This window comes from Schistocerca nitens, chromosome 2 (genome assembly GCF_023898315.1).
Source record: "Schistocerca nitens isolate TAMUIC-IGC-003100 chromosome 2, iqSchNite1.1, whole genome shotgun sequence".
Classification (NCBI taxonomy): domain Eukaryota; kingdom Metazoa; phylum Arthropoda; class Insecta; order Orthoptera; family Acrididae; genus Schistocerca; species Schistocerca nitens.
In genome coordinates, this window is record NC_064615.1 from 885,754,846 (window position 1) to 885,773,013 (window position 18,168).

The following is an 18,168-nucleotide window of genomic DNA, read 5'->3' on the forward strand; positions in this document are numbered from 1 at the left end:
AATCATCCGAAATCTGCCCTTCAACAAGTGTTACAGTTCAGATGTTGCAATTCTTTTTTTTTTTTTGTTATAAGAAGAAAAGAACAAGTACCATTATTTTTATAGTTTTTCTGCTGCACTTGATCACTAAATCTGTTTTAGTAAGTTACGGTGCGACGGTACTGCGAAATGGTTTCCTAATACACCCAAGTGAAAGCGTCCTAAGAAACATCGATTCTGGAACTATGACATGCAACAAATTACTTATTAATAGCCCAAAGAAATGTTTTAAGGAACAAATTACTTCCGTTTTTCTAATTCTGATGCCATATGTTAAATCTTCGTCAACCCTTAAGGAACCAAAATATTAGTCGCACATAATCATTCTCCAATTTATAGGTAGCAGTACTGAACTAAACTCCTTCCGAAGAGGCCTCGAAAGCCCTAACAATACCGACGGACCGCCCTGTCGTCCTCATCCGATAGGCATCATTGAGTGCAGATGTGGAGGGGCATGCGGTCAGCGCACTGCTCTCCCGGCCGTTGTCAGTTTCCGTGGCCAGAACCGGTACTTCTCGGCCAAATAGCTCTCAGTTGGTCTCACAAGGGCTCAGTGTAATCATCTTTCCATTAGCACTCGGCAGACCCGGACGGTCCCCCATCCAAGTGCTAGCCAAGCCCAACAGCGCTTAACTTTGGTGACCCAATGGGAACAAGTGTCACGACTGCGGCGACGCCGTTGGCATGTAGCAGTACTACATTTTTAATTTTTCGTACGTCCAAAAAAACAATTGTTTTGAGATCAGAGGAGTCCCAAGGTAACTACTTACACTGTGATATATGTGGGTTGCCCAGAAAGTAATGCAGCGCATTTTTTTCTTCCACAGTTCCTTATTGAGCATAATGAGAATTACACACACGAAAGAACGGTGGTATACCTACACATCCTATTTTTCCACCCAATCTCCATCCCGTTCTATAGCTCCCCTAGCTCGAAACAAGGGCGTGTATGCCCTGTCGGTACCAATCCTCGTTCTGTTGGCGAGGCCAGTGCTTCAGTGTGTGAACATCCTTTACTGATTGACAGACGCAGCGCCACCTGCCGAGTCGTAATGCGTCTGTCCTCGCGAATGGCATCAGCTAGCTGTAACATGTCAGGTGTGACAGCCGTGGATGGTCTCCCCGACCGCTCCAAATAGTGGAGCTCCGCCGAACCGCCTTGTGATAACCTCAACCTCCGTGCCCAGCGACTAACTGTATTTCGTCGGCAGCAGATACTCCATAGACTTTGCACAAGCGTTTGTGAATACTCCCCAAAGTTTCTTTCTCTGCAGTGAGAAAATCAATGACGGTACGACGCTTGTAACGTCCATCACCTACAGACGCCATTTTGAAACAGTCCTGCAGCTACGCTACCCGCCGGAAGTGACAGAAACTTGGCGCGCTCACTCAGGAGACATCAAATAATACATACGAAACATTTCGCATTGATAGCATTGTTTTCGGCTGAGAAAAAAAAGTTCGATGCATTACTTTCTGGACAAGCCTCATAAAATTGTTATATGCAGATGAAAATTTCTCGAAATGTATATACGTACATTCAACGAATTGATCGGCAGCCACTTCCACAATAACGATTTTATCTAGCACTTGACTCGTGGATATATAGTCTTACAGTCACGTAAATTAGCATTACGAATTTACTTTTCATTACACTGTATCTCGCTATCTTTCAACATATGAAGAGTTACCGAGCAGTACGATAACCTTAATCAGATCTTTCTCGTAGTTACCTGTGAGAAGCAACACTTCTCCTTCGACGTATTTCGATTTGCTTCCGTAGCAGCAACCTTTGGGCCCCCCTGATATCGCTAACTAATAAATGTGTTAAAACAGGGCAAACAAGTGTAATATTGAAGTTTAGCCCTTGGCGGTAATTGAAAGACTACATGATAGCTTATTGAAGACGATTTTCGTATCAGCTACGACGCTACGAACGGAAGGACAACGTAACTCCCAGTTCCTGATTTCAGTGATTTCAGTTTGATGATGGTGCTAGGCACAGTGTGCTGTGCTCACACCGTAAATACTCCTACTCTGTAGGGTGGATTGCAGTGTATAATTAGATGATGAAGTCCCATACTCCGTGACAGAGCGTACGGGACGATGCGGGAGACCCTCACCGCTGCACTAGGCAAAGTCCTAGCGGAGGTAGTTTCCCATTGCCTTCCTCCGACCGTTATGGGGATGAATGGTGATAATTAAGACGACACAACACCCAGTCATCACGAGGCAGGTTAAAATCCCTGACCCCGCCGGAAATCGAACTCAGGACCCCGTGCTCGGGAAGCGAGAACGCTACCGCGAGACCACGAGCTGCGAACTTGTATAATTAGATAGGCAGGCGTATGTACAGGGTGACAATTGTTGAACTATATGAAAATAACCGGCATAACTTCTGGACGATTTGTGTTAGGACTTTCAAACTGCACGGTTGGCCGCTGGGCACGATGGAAATTAGTATGCGCATACAAGGTTTCGTTTAGCGGCGAAGACCACTTTCATACTGATGGGTTCGTCAATAAGCAAAATTGTGGCATCTGGGAGACTGCGAATACGTATTTCGCGATCGAGAAGTCTCTTCACCCTCAACGGGTGACTCTGTGGTGTGCTATGTCCAGTCACGGAATAATCGGTACGATATTCCTTGATGACACGATGAATACTGATACCATTATCCAAAGTGACCCTGATTTCGACAAGACGTAGTTCATTCGAAATGGAGCTCGATTTCATAGAAGCAGCAGAGTGCCTGACGTCCTGGAGGAGCAATCTGAAGGACCACATTCAGGTTCTGGGGTACCCAGAGCCCACTAGTATGAGTCTCGATTGTCCGCTACATTCTCTGGATCTGAGCACATGCGACATCTTTTTGTGGAGTTATTTTAAATACAAGGTGTACAGCAATAGCCCCAAAACCATTGCTGAACTGAAAACAGCAGTTCAGGTGGTCATCGACGGCATCGATGTTCCGACATTTCAGCGCGTCATGCAGAATTTCGCTATTCGCCTGCGCCACATCATCTCCAATGATGGCAGGCATATGGAATATGTTATCCTAAATTCGTACATCTGTGGTGACGTTTACATGTTGAATAAATTATGTGCAAGCCGCAGTTTCTAACTAACTTTTTTTGTTTTTTTTTTCATATAATTCAGTAATTGTCATCCTGAATTACGATACATGCTCCATAGTGATTTGTTGAGTGCCAACTTTTCCAGAGAGGAAGAAAGACAGAAAATAGATATAAACTGTGAAACTCTTCGCCATGAGCAGGTGAACGTACAGGTCCTGGCGCACACGTCGGTAAACCTGTATGGATGTGGCCCTTGCCTAATAGTATTTGTGCAGGATGGGATATTTTATGGAAAGAGGGGCGAGGGCTTCTGTTCCCTACACATCCTTCGAGAATGAATTTACTGCATAGTACGTGGGGATTCATTGTTCCATCATCGTAGCTGGGGTGAAAACAAAAATGCATAAATAAAAGGCACTTCCGCACGGGGCTGTCTGCCTGAAAGAGGACGGGGTGGAGAGGGACTGAGGGTTGAATGGGGTGTAATTGACGCCACAGGGGCGGGCGGCGTCCTCGCGGGCGCAGGCGAGCGCAGGGCTGAAACAGGGGCGAGGGGGTGCTGGAATAATGGTTACTGGAAGAGCGCTCCCAAACGTCGATGCCAGCGCTGCCGGTCCACATGGATACCCCGTGTCTGGCTGGGTGGAAGCGCGCCGCTGGCGAACCACTGCGTCGTTCGCACGGAACGTCACGAGTACTTTAACAGTGCGTTAGCCGAGGCTCCTGCCGAAATGAAGGTACCCTTGGACGGAATAAGAACCTTATCAAATTTCATTAATTCATATTTCTTTAGGAAGTACATAGCAAACGTACAGCAAACCAAAATTGACAAAAGCAATAATTATTATGCCATGTTTGAGTCCGGCAACGGCCTTGTCGCAGTGGATACACCGGTTCCCGTCAGATCACCGAAGTTAAGCGCTGTTGGGCGTGGCCGGCACTGGGATTGGTGACCGTCCGGGCCGCCATGCGCTGTTGCCATTTTTCGGGGTGCACTCAGCCTCGTGCCGCCAATTCATGAGCTACTCGACCGAATAGTAGCGGCTCCGGTCTCAGAAAGCCATCATAACGACCGAGAGAGCGGTGTGCTGACCACACGCCCCTCCTATCCGCATCCTAAGTTGAGGATGATACGGCGGTCGGATGGTCCCGATGGGCCACTTGTGACCTGAAGACGGAGTCCATGTTTGAGTCCACAAGAGGTTATGGTTGTCCTCAGTGACAAAAGCAAATGTTTTTTCGTCTTCGACCTATGAATCGTACATCCAATCTGAATCACTCGTTTTGTCCTAACAGAAGTTTTTGCATATCAAGGAACCGTATTGCAGGCAGATATAAGCACCACATGAATCACACATGAATCTTTCCGTTCGAAAGTTCTTTTCCTTCTCAGCCTGTCTACATCTCTTACGCACATTTGTTGCACTTTGCTGGGTTTCACTTGTGTCGATTTCTCTCCTTCCCTCATCAAATCGTAGAATTTCGCAACGTCTAGATGATGTAAATAAGGGAAAAACGTGGACCTGAAATTCTGTTCCGCTAGCGGTCTTAAACCAATTCTTGTTTTAGAGCTCGAGGAAAATCTCCACCTCTCATCATATCGTTCCCGTTTCCAAAATACACTCTAAGAAAAAAAAAAAAAGAAAGACGCACCACGAAGGACTTATCCGAATGGAACTGAAATCGGTAGATATGATATGCATGTAAAGACAAACAAATGGTTACAATTTGAATTTCACTGGTCATCGGGGCTCAGTTAGAAACGAGTTTCATCACTGAAAACGATTCTACTCCATCAACGAGATTCCAGGCCGAGCACGTGTCTGGAGACGCCCCGGACAGCTGTGGGATACCAAACTGACTCTCGCCCACCATACAGCCCGACAACCAGGAGTGATGGTCTGGGATGCCAATTCATTACACAGCAGTGCCCCTTTGGTTGTCATCCGTGGCACCCTTGAACCTTTATAGCACAGCCGTATGTCGACTGTATTCTACATCCCGCTGTGCTGCCCTTCATGCTAAGCCTTGCCGGGCTTACATTTCAGCAGGATAATACCCGCCCGCACACGCCGAGAATTTCTACTGCTTGTCTTCGTGCTTGGCAAACCCTACCTTTGCTAGTAAGGTCGCCGCTTCTCTCGGGATATTGACAATCTAACGTGCCAATTGGACAGAATTTGACACGATATTCCTCAGCAGGACACGCAACAACTCTATCAGTCAATGGCAAGCCGAATAATTGCTTTCATATAACTACATCTACATCTACGTGATTACACTGCTATTCACAATAAAGTGCCTGGCAGAGGGTCAATGAACCACCTTCAAGCTGTCTCTCTACCGTTCCACTTTCGAACGGCACGCGGGAAAAACGAGCACTTAAATTTTTCTGTGCGAGCCCTGATTTCTCTTATTTTATCGTGGTGCTCATTTCTCCCTATGTAGGTGGGTGCCAACAGAATGTTTTCGCAATCAGAGGAGAAAACTGGTGATTGAAGTTTCATGAGAACATCCCGTCGCAACGAAAAACGCCTTTGTTTTAATCATTGCCACTCCAATTCACGTATCATGTCTGTGACACTATCTCCCCTATTTCGCGATAATACAAAACGAGCTGCCCTTCTTTGTACTTTTTCGATGCCATCCGTCAGTCTCACCTGATGCGGATCCCACACAGCACAGCAATACTCCAGAATAGGGCGAACAAGCGTGGTGTAAGCAGTCTCTTTAGTAGACCTGTTACACCTTCTAAGTGTTCTGCCAATGAATCGCAGTCTTTAGTTTGCTCTACCCACAATCTTATCTGTGTGATCGTTCCAGTTTAGGTTACTTGTCATTGTAATCCCTAAGTATTTAGTTGAATTTACAGCCTTCAGATTTCTGTGACTTATCGCTTAATCTAAATTTAGCTGATTTCTTTTAGTACTCATGTGAATAACTTCACACTTTTCCTTATTCATCGTCAATTGCCACTTTTCGCACCATACAGATATCTATAAGGACCAGAGGTGGACCAAGGCCTTATTGACTTGCTCAATTTGCGAAATCCCTTCTCCTGAAAAAATCAATTTTTTTCTGAAACTGTAGTCATTTGTCTGTCTGTACATCTACATCACATCTACCGATTTCCGATCCATTCTGTCTTAGAATGTACGTAGTGTGGATATCTATTCCCGCTATGTTTAGTGTTGAACAAAATACAGCAGTACCGGAGTAACACATCTTATGTACAATATCAACACCGCATGTTATAATCCCAGATTTCATTTTCCTTCTTGTTTGTTCATCAGCCGCCCCATCAAAATATAATTTGGAAATCCAGCTAACATTCTTTTTCGCTTCCAGCATATAGAAGACCATGGTTCTGTCTTTGCAGAATGCTAAAACACTGGAATGTAAAACGTGTTTTCCTGCATTGTCTAGCTTCTGGGATTCGCCACGTAATTTTCTTACGCGTACCAACGAAAAATTACCTATGATTTTTTATAGTACACAGATGTAATTGTAATTAAAATAATGTTTGCAGATGTAGCAATAGAGTCACCCGAATCACTCAGATACATGGAGTGTTTTCGGGCGAATTGAATAATTTTTATTATATAACACGATTAGCTGAAACGGGAAATTAAATCTATCAGGTAATTAAATAACACTGAGTCTGCTCAAAAGTAATAAAACACGTTTGGTTCTCTTACAACTCAGCTGTCACGCGTTAAGTAATAAACCATTTGCAACAGTGACAATAGTGACTGTGAGAAACATATTCCTTGACACAGAAATATAGGCGGAAAGTGGCTCCGTGCATAGCTTTCCGAGAGGGGCTCCATGCATAGTTTTCCCAGAAAATAAAGTGCGTTTCCACCGGTCAGGAACCTCAATTAACCCGGTGTTCAAGGTGTGGCTTAACCGAAATATGTCGTTAATAAAGTTCTCGGTTCTTAGAAATAACGATGTTGTGTGGTAAATATTTCGCGTTGCTGTTGGCTGAAGTTAGTGCGTAACACCGTCAGCGCTATCCCAAGCTGGTGGCAGGGTTATGTAACACTTTTGTGGAAAATATAAGTTAGTATTTCAGTCTGCGTATTTGCTTCACACCTCGTCTCAATTTATTTTCCCTTCACTGTTTCCTCACTCCCTCGCCCATTACACGGCCAGTGTATTCTGGCAGCGACAATACGCCGCTCTTCAGCCATAAGCACTGACACTAGTAAGAATAGTTTTGAAATACTACTTATATGACTTTTAAAAATTATCAAAATTCTGCATAAATACAGAAAACTGCAACCAGATACTTTTTTGCAGTGTTGTTTATTCCATAAACCAGTTTTCGAACCTTTTCGGGTTCATTTTCAGATGATGCACAGAAAGGTTACACGACGATTTCATGGAGTAACTCTGGGTATTGGGTCTGTGACAAAAAGAAGAAACATACGTCAATGTATCGCCGTGGGTATTTAGATCCAAAAATGAATTATGTACTTACTGCGACGGTAGGGGAGGTTCCTTCTTATTAGTATCCTACTATCAGCTTCCACTGTGATTAATACTTGGTAACCTGTCAATCATTTTTCGTAAGTATATAAACACCGATAGTTACGAAACTTAGACGTCATCCAGCATGCAGTGTATAGCTTGTTACAAAGAACGTCGCACGAAGATATAACGCACTTTGATCACAGGCGTTATGTGTTTTCGTTTGCATATAATACAGTCTATATATGGACAAATGCTTCAATCAAATGGCTCTGAGCACTATGCGACTTAACTTCTGAGGTCATCAGTCGCCTAGAACTTAGAACTAATTAAACCTAACTAACCTAAGGACATCACACACATCCACGCCCGAGGCAGGATTCGAACCTGCGACCGTAGCGGTCACGCGGTTCCAGACTGAAGCGCCTTTAACCGCACGGCCACACCGGCCGGCTTGCTTCAATCAAAACCGGCGTTAATATGAACGCCCAAAAATAAGATAAAAATAATAACTCTATTTTACTTTATTTTTGGTCATGCCCCTCTCGTATATGAACATAAAATGCAAATTGGCAGAAACAGCCTAAAAAGTCACTCAACCTCAACTGCATCACATTTATCGTTAGTCCACATTTCATGGAACAATGGAAGTATTCTACACTGTCAAGTGTGGCGACCTCTTTCAAAAATTCTGCACATATATATGCACTGATGAACTCCCAAAAATTGTAAAATTGTCCAAATCTCTTTCTTTTCTGCTGCCGAAGAAGCAAGCAGCAGTTGCAAATAAATTGAGGCAATGCGCCGTGAAAGGCGGGGGGGGGGGAGGGGGGACTCTTGGTCCTGTCACCTAACTAGCATATACGAACAATATAATGATGGAGTCTGGCCAGTAGCTGCGATTAAATTGTCCTGAAATAGCAAAGCCGGTAGGATAAAAGCAGAGTGTTCAAATATTCACAAGATTAAAATTAATCTAAGAAAGGTCAGTCAGAAGATGTTTAGGGGCATACAACATGCATATTAATTAAATGTGTAATAAAGATTGCGTCCACCTACGCCAAATCCGTCCTCTTCTAAAAAGCAGAGAGACTATCAAGGTTAACTGCCAGAGGGAATCCAGCACTGTACAACGGGACGTGTGCAGTTTTGAAACTTTGCGTGCACTTTCCTTTCTACGAGACTTTGGAACGTACGAGAGAGCTTACCAGCTCAGATGATAAGGTAATGCTTGCGAAAGGAGAGTTTCGGGTCCACGTCTCACACACTTCATCACATTTGTTCGAGACTACGATCCACAATTAAAAAGCAACACTCATGCATCGGTTTATACTACCATCATCATTCACAAACCCATCTCATCATATACTGACTCCACCCCCTCCCCCCACACCCCCCATCCTCTCAAAATGATGCTCTAAACTCCATGTGGGGAAGATGGCGGAGGATCAAAGATAGCACTGACTCTTCTAACGCCACATAGTCAAAGTTCAGCCACTCTCATCCACCTCAAGTCATGTAGTATCAGAAGTCCTGCAATTTTTCCATTCCTTCACGCACCGATTTTGTTTGAAGCCGAAACAGTCATATTGTGACACTTTTTTGCTGAGTAGTTCGTGTCTTCGCTAACAAAGAGGAACCTAAGACTAGTCTGAAAGCAGATGTTTCCAGCGAGGAAAATGCTAAGCTTCCTCCCAAGCACAAATGTCCAGTACTCTCAAAAAAATAACTGTGAAATAGTGGCGCAAAAATGAAACAATACCGCAAAGCGAATGTGGCAGCAACGTCACAATACCTTTAGTTGCCAGAGACGGCTGTGGAATCATCTGAAGGCTCTGCTGTAAGACAAGTTTTCACCAATTACGCTGCTTTAGTAGGAGTGCTGTCTTAATAGCACGGCTAATGAAACAAACAACAAGAATAAACTTACAGGAATGAAAGGAGAAAGTGGTTATGTTGTCGTAATAATAAACGAATTAGATAACGTTTGACATATTGTCATGGGCAATGTCGCAACGGTATATTTTTAAATTATTTATTGAAACAATCTACCTTTCGGAGCACCACAAGTAATATATAGTTTCAGTTACTCAATAATCACCTTCAGAGCTGATTAATCATGAGTTTTGAAAAGTGAAAACACATACAATAGTCCTTATAACGGGCGATTAATCAGATCTGAAGTGTTCGAAACTATCTATCATTTTTGATAAACTGCAGCTGAGACCGTTAAAGCAAAAATTTTAAAATGAAGTAATTCAAGAAGCATTTACGGGCTATTAATAATATCTAATCACTCCAATAGCGAGAAACTTAACATCAGTATTGGTGATCACGAAGTACACGAAGAAATTCTGCATCCTTGGAAGAAAAATAGCCCATGGCAGCTGAAGCAAGGAGGAAATAAAAACAGACTTGCACACCCAAAGAGGGTATTCCTGACCGAAAGAAGACTACTGGTATTAAACATAGGCCTTAATTCGAGGAAGAAATTCCTGAGAGCGTACTTTTGGAGCACAGTATTGTATGCTAGTGAAACATGGATTGTGCTAAACCGGAACGGAAGAGAATCGAAGCATTTCATATGTGGTGTTACAAAAGAAAGTTGAAAATCTGATGCATTAATAAAATAAGGAATGTGGAGATTTTCCACAGAATCAGCAAAGAAAGGAGCGTGTTGAAAACGCTGACAGGAGGAATGGACGGTATAACAGGACATTTGTTAAAACATCAGGGAATAACTTCCATGGTACTAGAGGGAGATGCAGAGGGTAAGAACCGCAGGTGAAGACAGAGATTGAAATATATGCAGCAAATAACTGAGGATGAAGGGTGCAAGTGCTCCTCTGAGCTTTAGAGTTTAACGCATGAAAGAAATTCGTGGCAGGTCACATCAAACCAGTCAGAAGTATGGTGACTAAAAACAAGAAAAAAGTCGTTTGAAACCGGAATAGGCATTATAGAGTTTTGCATGAACATTCACTGAAATAAGCTTGTAAGGTTGCGGGGGTTTTGTTTTTCTTATTCTTGAATTGAGAACTGTGTGAGCTGAAATGACAAGTTTAATGTCGCAATATTTCTCACCAAATTACTGCTTTTCACACAGTATTCAACTCGCCAACATAAAAACAGCGCAATGGATAACGCATCTTGCCAACATCAAAAAGTGAAATAAGATTATACACAACAATGTTAAATATTAACTCTCTGAAAGAACATTAGTCCTAAGCACAATATTATGAAAGTTTAATTGGAAGTTTCGTTACACTATTCCTAAGCACAATAATATGAAAGTTGAATTGGACGTTTCTTTACAAAATTGCTCCTACACATACGTCATGATGAAAACATCAGAGGTACTGGCAGAAGTAAAGCTGTGAGTACCGGGCGTGAGTCGTGCTTCGGTAGCTCAGTTGGTAGAGCACCTGCCCGCGAAAGGCAAAGGTCCCGAGTTCGAGTCTCGGTCGGGCACACAGTTTTAATCTGCCAGGAAGTTTCATATCAGCGCACACTCCGCTGCAGAGTGAATATCTCATTCTGGATACGTCATGATGTTGGTCAGTACTACGAAAATCGTCCGATTCCGGTTCAAAGTTCGGTACTATTTAGGACGACAATCAAGTCTACGGTGGATGGGTAGTCAAGTGACAAATTTGAGCGCAAGATTACCCAAGACCGCTCGAGTTTACAGTGGACAAAAACCGGTGAGCCAACGAAGTTTATGCCTCTGCATGCCCTATTTACCTAAAGCTGCGACGTGCTGCTGTCTGCAAGGCCGCTCTCTCCCGCTAAAATTCCTACAAAACTAAACTGGCCTTTGCTGAACTTTCCAACAGAAACCTTCCATATGTTTCTCGTTATGTGACAAAACATGTACTCAGCCCTAGTCTTATTATGTGGCGATATACACGTGCATGGTTGGAGCAGCATGCATATTATAGTGCCCTCTCAGTTCTCACAAGAACAGTTAACTAATTTGGCTGCTTCGTTTCTCCACAGTTGGAGCTAAACGTTGCTACAGCTAATTCTTTAGCTGGAGTGCAGCCTCTGTAAATGCAGTGTCCACACAAATTTCTTTCCTGCATCGTATGGAGTGTTAAGTGCTCTGTTCTGCACTTGACACCAGTTCAGAGAAGAATCCCCTGAAAAATTTCTCCCTTGTCCTACTCATGGCAGAACTGCCTCCCTCCACTTGGGTTCCTTTTTCACATCATGGTTTTTTTCAATCAATAGGAGCATTCCGCTTATTTTGTAGAAACACCCTCTACCAATCGCAACGTCCGTTCTATCGAACTGCGTCGAAACTTAAGTATTTTTCTCCTTCCTAGTGCATATCCGCCAATTGGACGTTTTGTGCCCATTCTAGATACCTAAAGTATATTGACCTTTCCATGTGTCGCACTTGCTGGACGAAAATGCGCCACTTGCTTTATTTCGTATCCCGTTGGAATTTCGAAACGCAGTTTTCTAAAGCTTCTTCTCTGCTCTTGTACCGATGCCCCCGCTACAGGCGGTCCTCTGGCTTGAATCACCTGGCCCGGGTACGCTGTCCTCCTTTTCGCCACCCCTTTAAGTGGTGTCCGGCACAACTCCGACAGTGTGGCTTCGCTACGCCATTGTAGAGCTGGCTTTTCAAAACTAAAAGCGACTCGATTTTCATTCCCTGTTCTACCTTCCACTCAAAGACATGCATTGTATAGGAATGGTGCATTAATTACCGTCGATTGACTGTCATCCCTTTTTGCATTACATATTGATAGGCAAATGATCTCATAACTGTCGATTTACATTAGGTGTCATCTTCATCTTCTCATTGCAATTTGTAAATGTCTCATGTAAGGTGCGACTCTGACCATTTATTCTGCTACCTTACAAGCTTCACAGCTGAGGATGATGTGCCCGCTGGGGCTCTCTGGCGATAACATGGTAAGTACAGGGTGTTTCAAAAATGACCGGTATATCTGAAACGGCAATAAAAACTAAACGAGCAGCGATAGAAATACACCGTTTGTTGCAATATGCTTGGGACAACAGTACATTTTCAGGCAGACAAATTTTCGAAATTACAGTAGTTACAATTTTCAACAACAGATGGCGCTGCGGTCTGGGAAACTCTATAGTACGATATTTTCCACATATCCACCATGCGTAGCAATAATATGGCGTAGTCTCTGAATGAAATTACCCGAAACCTTTGACAACGTGTCTGGCGGAATGGCTTCACATGCAGATGAGATCTACAGTTTCAGTTGTTCAATTGTTTCTGGATTCTGGCGGTACACCTGGTCTTTCACGTGTCCCCACAGAAAGAAGTCACAGGGGTTCATGTCTGGCGAATAGGGAGGCCAATCCACGCCGCCTCCTGTATGTTTCGGATAGCCCAAAGCAATCACACGATCATCGAAATATTCATTCAGGAAATTAAAGACGTCGGCCGTGCGATGTGGCCGGGCACCATCTTGCATAAACCACGAGGTGTTCGCAGTGTCGTCTAAGGCAGTTTGTACCGCCACAAATTCACGAAGAATGTCCAGATAGCGAGATGCAGTAATCGTTTCGGATCTGAAAAATGGGCCAATGATTCCTGTGGAAGAAATGGCGGCCCAGACCAGTACTTTTTGAGGATGCAGGGACGATGGGACTGCAACATGGGGCTTTTCGGTTCCCCATATGCGCCAGTTCTGTTTATTGACGAAGCCGTCCAGGTAAAAATAAGCTTCGTCAGTAAACCAAATGCTGCCCACATGCATATCGCCGTCATCAATCCTGTGCACTATATCGTTAGCGAATGTCTCTCGTGCAGCAATGGTAGCGGCGCTGAGGGGTTGCCGCGTTTGAATTTTGTATGGATAGAGGTGTAAACTCTGGCGCATGAGACGATACGTGGACGTTGGCGTCATTTGGACCGCAGCTGCAACACGGCGAACGGAAACCCGAGGCCGCTGTTGGATCACCTGCTGCACTAGCTGCGCGTTGCCCTCTGTGGTTGCCGTACGCGGTCGCCCTACCTTTCCAGCACGTTCATCCGTCACGTTCCCAATCCGTTGAAATTTTGCAAACAGATCCTTTATTGTATCGCTTTTCGGTCCTTTGGTTACATTAAACCTCCGTTGAAAACTTCGTCTTGTTGCAACAACGCTGTGTTCTAGGCGGTGGAATTCCAACACCAGAAAAATCCTCTGTTCTAAGGAATAAACCATGTTGTCCACAGCACACTTGCACGTTGTGAACAGCACACGCTTACAGCAGAAAGACGACGTACAGAATGGCGCACCCACAGACTGCGTTGTCTTCTATATCTTTCACATCACTTGCAGCGCCATCTGTTGTTGAAAATTGTAACTACTGTAATTTCGAAAGTTTGTCCGCCTGAAAATGTACTGTTGTCCCAAGCATATTGCAACAAACGGTGTATTTCTATCGCTGCTCGTTTAGTTTTTATTGCCGTTTCAAATATACCGGTCATTTTTGAAACACCCTGTATGAAGAAAGAGAACAAAGCGAACTGCAGTGATAACTGCTCTGGTCACAGGCGTCTGTTATGACTGGACTGTCTGGCAGAGCAGTCAACTTCTTAAGACCCTTGCTACCTCCTAACAGCATGATTCCAAAGCAGTGGCTGTGGCGGTCATTATGGTGTCTGCAGTGTCGGCGGCGTTTATGCTGAAAGCACACGACGGAGTCATCGCGCCATTCTAAAGTCAGCTGAGTCCACACTGGCTGTGGGTGGGAGCTTCGATCACATTAAATTCTCCATCACTCGCCGCAATAGCTACTGGGGGCACTTTTGCAGACTGAGTTGGCTGCTATAGGTCACGGCCTCAGTGGATCTAATTGAGGGAGTCAGAAGGAAAGGTGTACAAGGGACATTCCCCAGATAAATGAGATACATGCATCTAGAGCGTTGTAATGCGTGTAAAATTGTTGTGCCAAAGGTATACAAGTGAAATCCCACTCTGCGCGTCCCCCTATTTGTTAAAAGATGTCACAAAATAGTTACGTTTAGATAAAGTTATACAGGTTTTATATAGTGTATATTATCTACGTAACGTCTTTATGATACATGAGAAGAGGGAAGTGACACAGCTGGAGCGAAATATTTTCAATGATTAGTTACTATATTAAACAGAATTTATGCTGTGTCGTCCGAAAAAGACACAGCCAGGGCAAAAGCACCACAGGCGCAAAGATGCGTGCCATAGAGACTCGCCACTTGCGCAAGTTCCAGAAGCGCCAAGGGCGGCGCTGAGGATCAAGACATTGACTTGTTCGTATTGCCATTTGTTCGTATTGCCAATTGCCGGCCGAGTACAATCCGCCAAAGACCGACGACAACGGACAGAAGCCTGCTCGGGAGACAGAAGCATGTAGTGGGACGCGAAATTGAAGCGTCACCCATTCACCAGTGTCAGCCCAATTTGCAGGTGAATATAAGTTTAATTTAGTTTTGTTTATGTATTTTTGTAATATATGTAATGGTTGTGAATTGTCTACAGTTTTTGTATTAATTTTTTATGTTTCATGTACGGAGAGGGCGGCGCAACGAACGGAGACAGCATCTTCGCTGCCGGGACCAGAGAGAAAATTGCTGACCACTATACGTCGCGGGTCGACAGCCAAAGAGCAACAGAAAATCCTGAAACCGAGTTGTTGCGTCGTGCTTCTAAAAATAAAATAATTGAGAATTTGTAATTTTTTGTACAACAATGATATCATAGGAAGTTTAATCTTACTGAAAATGTTAGTTTTGTCTCGTCAAGGCTCAGGTTCACGTCTGTATGTAGGAAGATAATAAACTAGTGGATGCTACTAAAGTTGAAATACGTGTTCCGAGGATTTATTTATGAAGAATTATGTGAATGAATTAATAATATATTTGACAAGATTATTGAATTTTGACAGCGTTCATCGCGACTTTGAATCTCAAAAGTTTATTCAATGTGGTTCTAATATCGATTAAATCAGATAACGTGTATCAATATAATTTCTGAGGAGAAACAAACGACATCTAAATTGAAAAAGTTTACGCAAACCAATTGGCCCGAGTGACGTAATTCTGCGCATACGACTCAAATGATGTTTTACAGTTTCGTTCAAGAACCATTCTGAGATAATTTAAAAAGAATATAAATAATTTTGAAGTGGGTTGTAACTGACGTAGGTGACGAAGTCTACACATGGTCATATGTCGAAAGAAAATCATTTATAAACAAATCTATACGTCGTTGCACTACACCGTGGCGACCTTATAAACAGGACTTGTGTGTAACTAAGGCACACAGGTACGAAACAATTAAAACATCAAGAGTCCTTCGGAAGTCAACGCGAGTCTTCGTAGAGCCTTCACCAGCCAGCGGCGACTTCGCGGGTGTGGGCAGCTGACGGAGCGCAGCCAAGCAGTACGGTCACGCAGTTATTCTACGAGAAGGCGCATCTGTTGGGCAGCAGCTGAACGCTGCAAACCCCGACAACCTTTTTTCTCCTAAACTAACAGGCCCAGTACGTCAGCTGGGGGGCGTTCCTCCGGCTGGTATTAGAGGCGTTGCTGAGGGCTTCGCCTGTCTACGGTGCGGCCGGGCGTGGTTGCAGCCAGTGACGTCTCCGGTGTTCGACTCAGCGTCCTGCCGGTTGCGGAAGCGGGGTCGCAGCATCTCAGCGGCTGCATCGACGGCTATTACATCTACATCCCATAGCAGCACACTGATCATCGAGAACTACAAATTAAAATATTAGTGTCCGGTGAGTCTGTTTTAAGTTGGAAGTGGAGTGTTGTATGTAGGGAGTGTGCTTTTATAGGATTGTTGATTACAAGCCTGCGTGTGTAACTAGTTAATATCTTACAATAATGTCGGGAAGTGAAATGTCAGACGAACAGCAATCTATGTCCGATAGGAGCATGAGATCCCTTTTTAGGGCGATCGCTAAATTGAAACAATCTAACGAAGAATCTACTGCCAGATTAAAAGAGGAACTAAAACAGGAATTAAAACAGTCTAACGAAGAATCTACGGCTAGATTAAAAGAGGAACTTAAAGGGGAGCTAACAAAATCGACAGACAGGTTACAGGAATATCTTAATGAAACCAGTCGAGAATTAAGTGATAAAATAGAGGCTTCTAAAGTTGAAATGCAGGAAAAACTAGTAGGACTTAGTAATAAGATTGCTGATAATTGTAAAAGGTTAGAAGAACATATCCAGGAATCGCGTGAGGAAAAATCTCGCATGCGAAATGATATTACTGACTTAACCAAGAGACTAGATAATGTCAATGTCTTAGTTGTAAATGAAATAGAGAAAAATAACGATAAGTTACGAGATGAATTTTCTATGCAAACAGAAACTGTTCATAGAGAATTATTAGAATCTATTGAAGAGGTTTCTACCAGACCTGTAGAGATTTCTTCAATAGATAATGTAGAATTAGAGATACTAACTCATCGAGTAGAAAAAGATCATACTGAAATAGAAAACATGAAATATTTAATTACCGAAATATGCAGTAACCTTGAGACTTCCAAAGATAATAACATTGATGAAGGTACAGAGCGTTCACATCGTGAACACAGTGAAGAATCGATATTAGCTAATCGTGTATCCAATACAGAAATGCGAATACAGGAAATTACTAAACGGTTATCGAAATTAGATAATAATGAAAACATTTCAAGTAGTGAAGTAATAACGTAATCAGAGACAACAGTCGCATCGTGTTTGCTAGCTCGGACGACAACAACACAAATAAAGAAATCACGGCAAGCCAATCCGATGCAACTCCGTCTCTGCAATCTAAACAAAATCCAACTATGTCTCTCGCAGAATGTTGGGATGATATAACGACAAATTCCAATGTAGCAAGTCGATTTCCTGTATTCAAACCAGGAGGCGAACTTCACCCTATAATCTTTATAAAAGCTTTTGAAACTTCATTATCTCCTAAATGGAGTAATGAGAATCGGATTCAATTTGTAATAGGACATTTAGAAGCAGAAGCTGCGGAATGGGCAGTACTGCATAGAACTGAATTTAGGGACTGGGATGATTTCGTTAAGCAGTTTAAACAAAATTATTGGTCAAGAGGAAAACAACAACACTTAACTTTAGAGTTGTTAGACCCTCCTCCTTATTCTAAACGGTGGAGAGGTTATAGGAATTATTTCAAATGGCATTTAAACCGTGCTCAACTAATTGAAGAACCAATTATTGAAAGTCATCTACTACGAGTCCTAATTAGTAGATTACCGTATTATGTAAAGGACAGAAAAATGTTATTCTACGAATTGTCTATCCAAACGAAAAAGTTTGCGAACAGATTGTTAAAAATGCTGAACGGAGAATTAAAAGTTATAATCAACATGCTATAGAACCCGCATTTCAGGTAGGAGATCTTGTATTAGTACGATCTCATCCTAAAAGTTCGAAGATCAATAAGGAATGTAAAAAATTCTTCTTTATCTTTCAAGGTCCATATGTTGTACATAAGATTGTACATCCCAAAGCGTTACTTCTTATGGAAACTTCATCAGGTGTAATTAAAGGATTATATAGTGTCGATCAAATGAAACCCTTCATTCCTAA

The 18,168-nt window shown here is 43.0% G+C and overlaps 1 pseudogene; it reads left to right on the top strand.

Annotated features, from left to right (window-relative positions):
* Positions 1–3,979: 3,979 nt before the first annotated feature.
* On the top strand, positions 3,980–4,097 carry LOC126237583 (5S ribosomal RNA; annotated as a pseudogene).
* Positions 4,098–18,168: the final 14,071 nt, after the last annotated feature.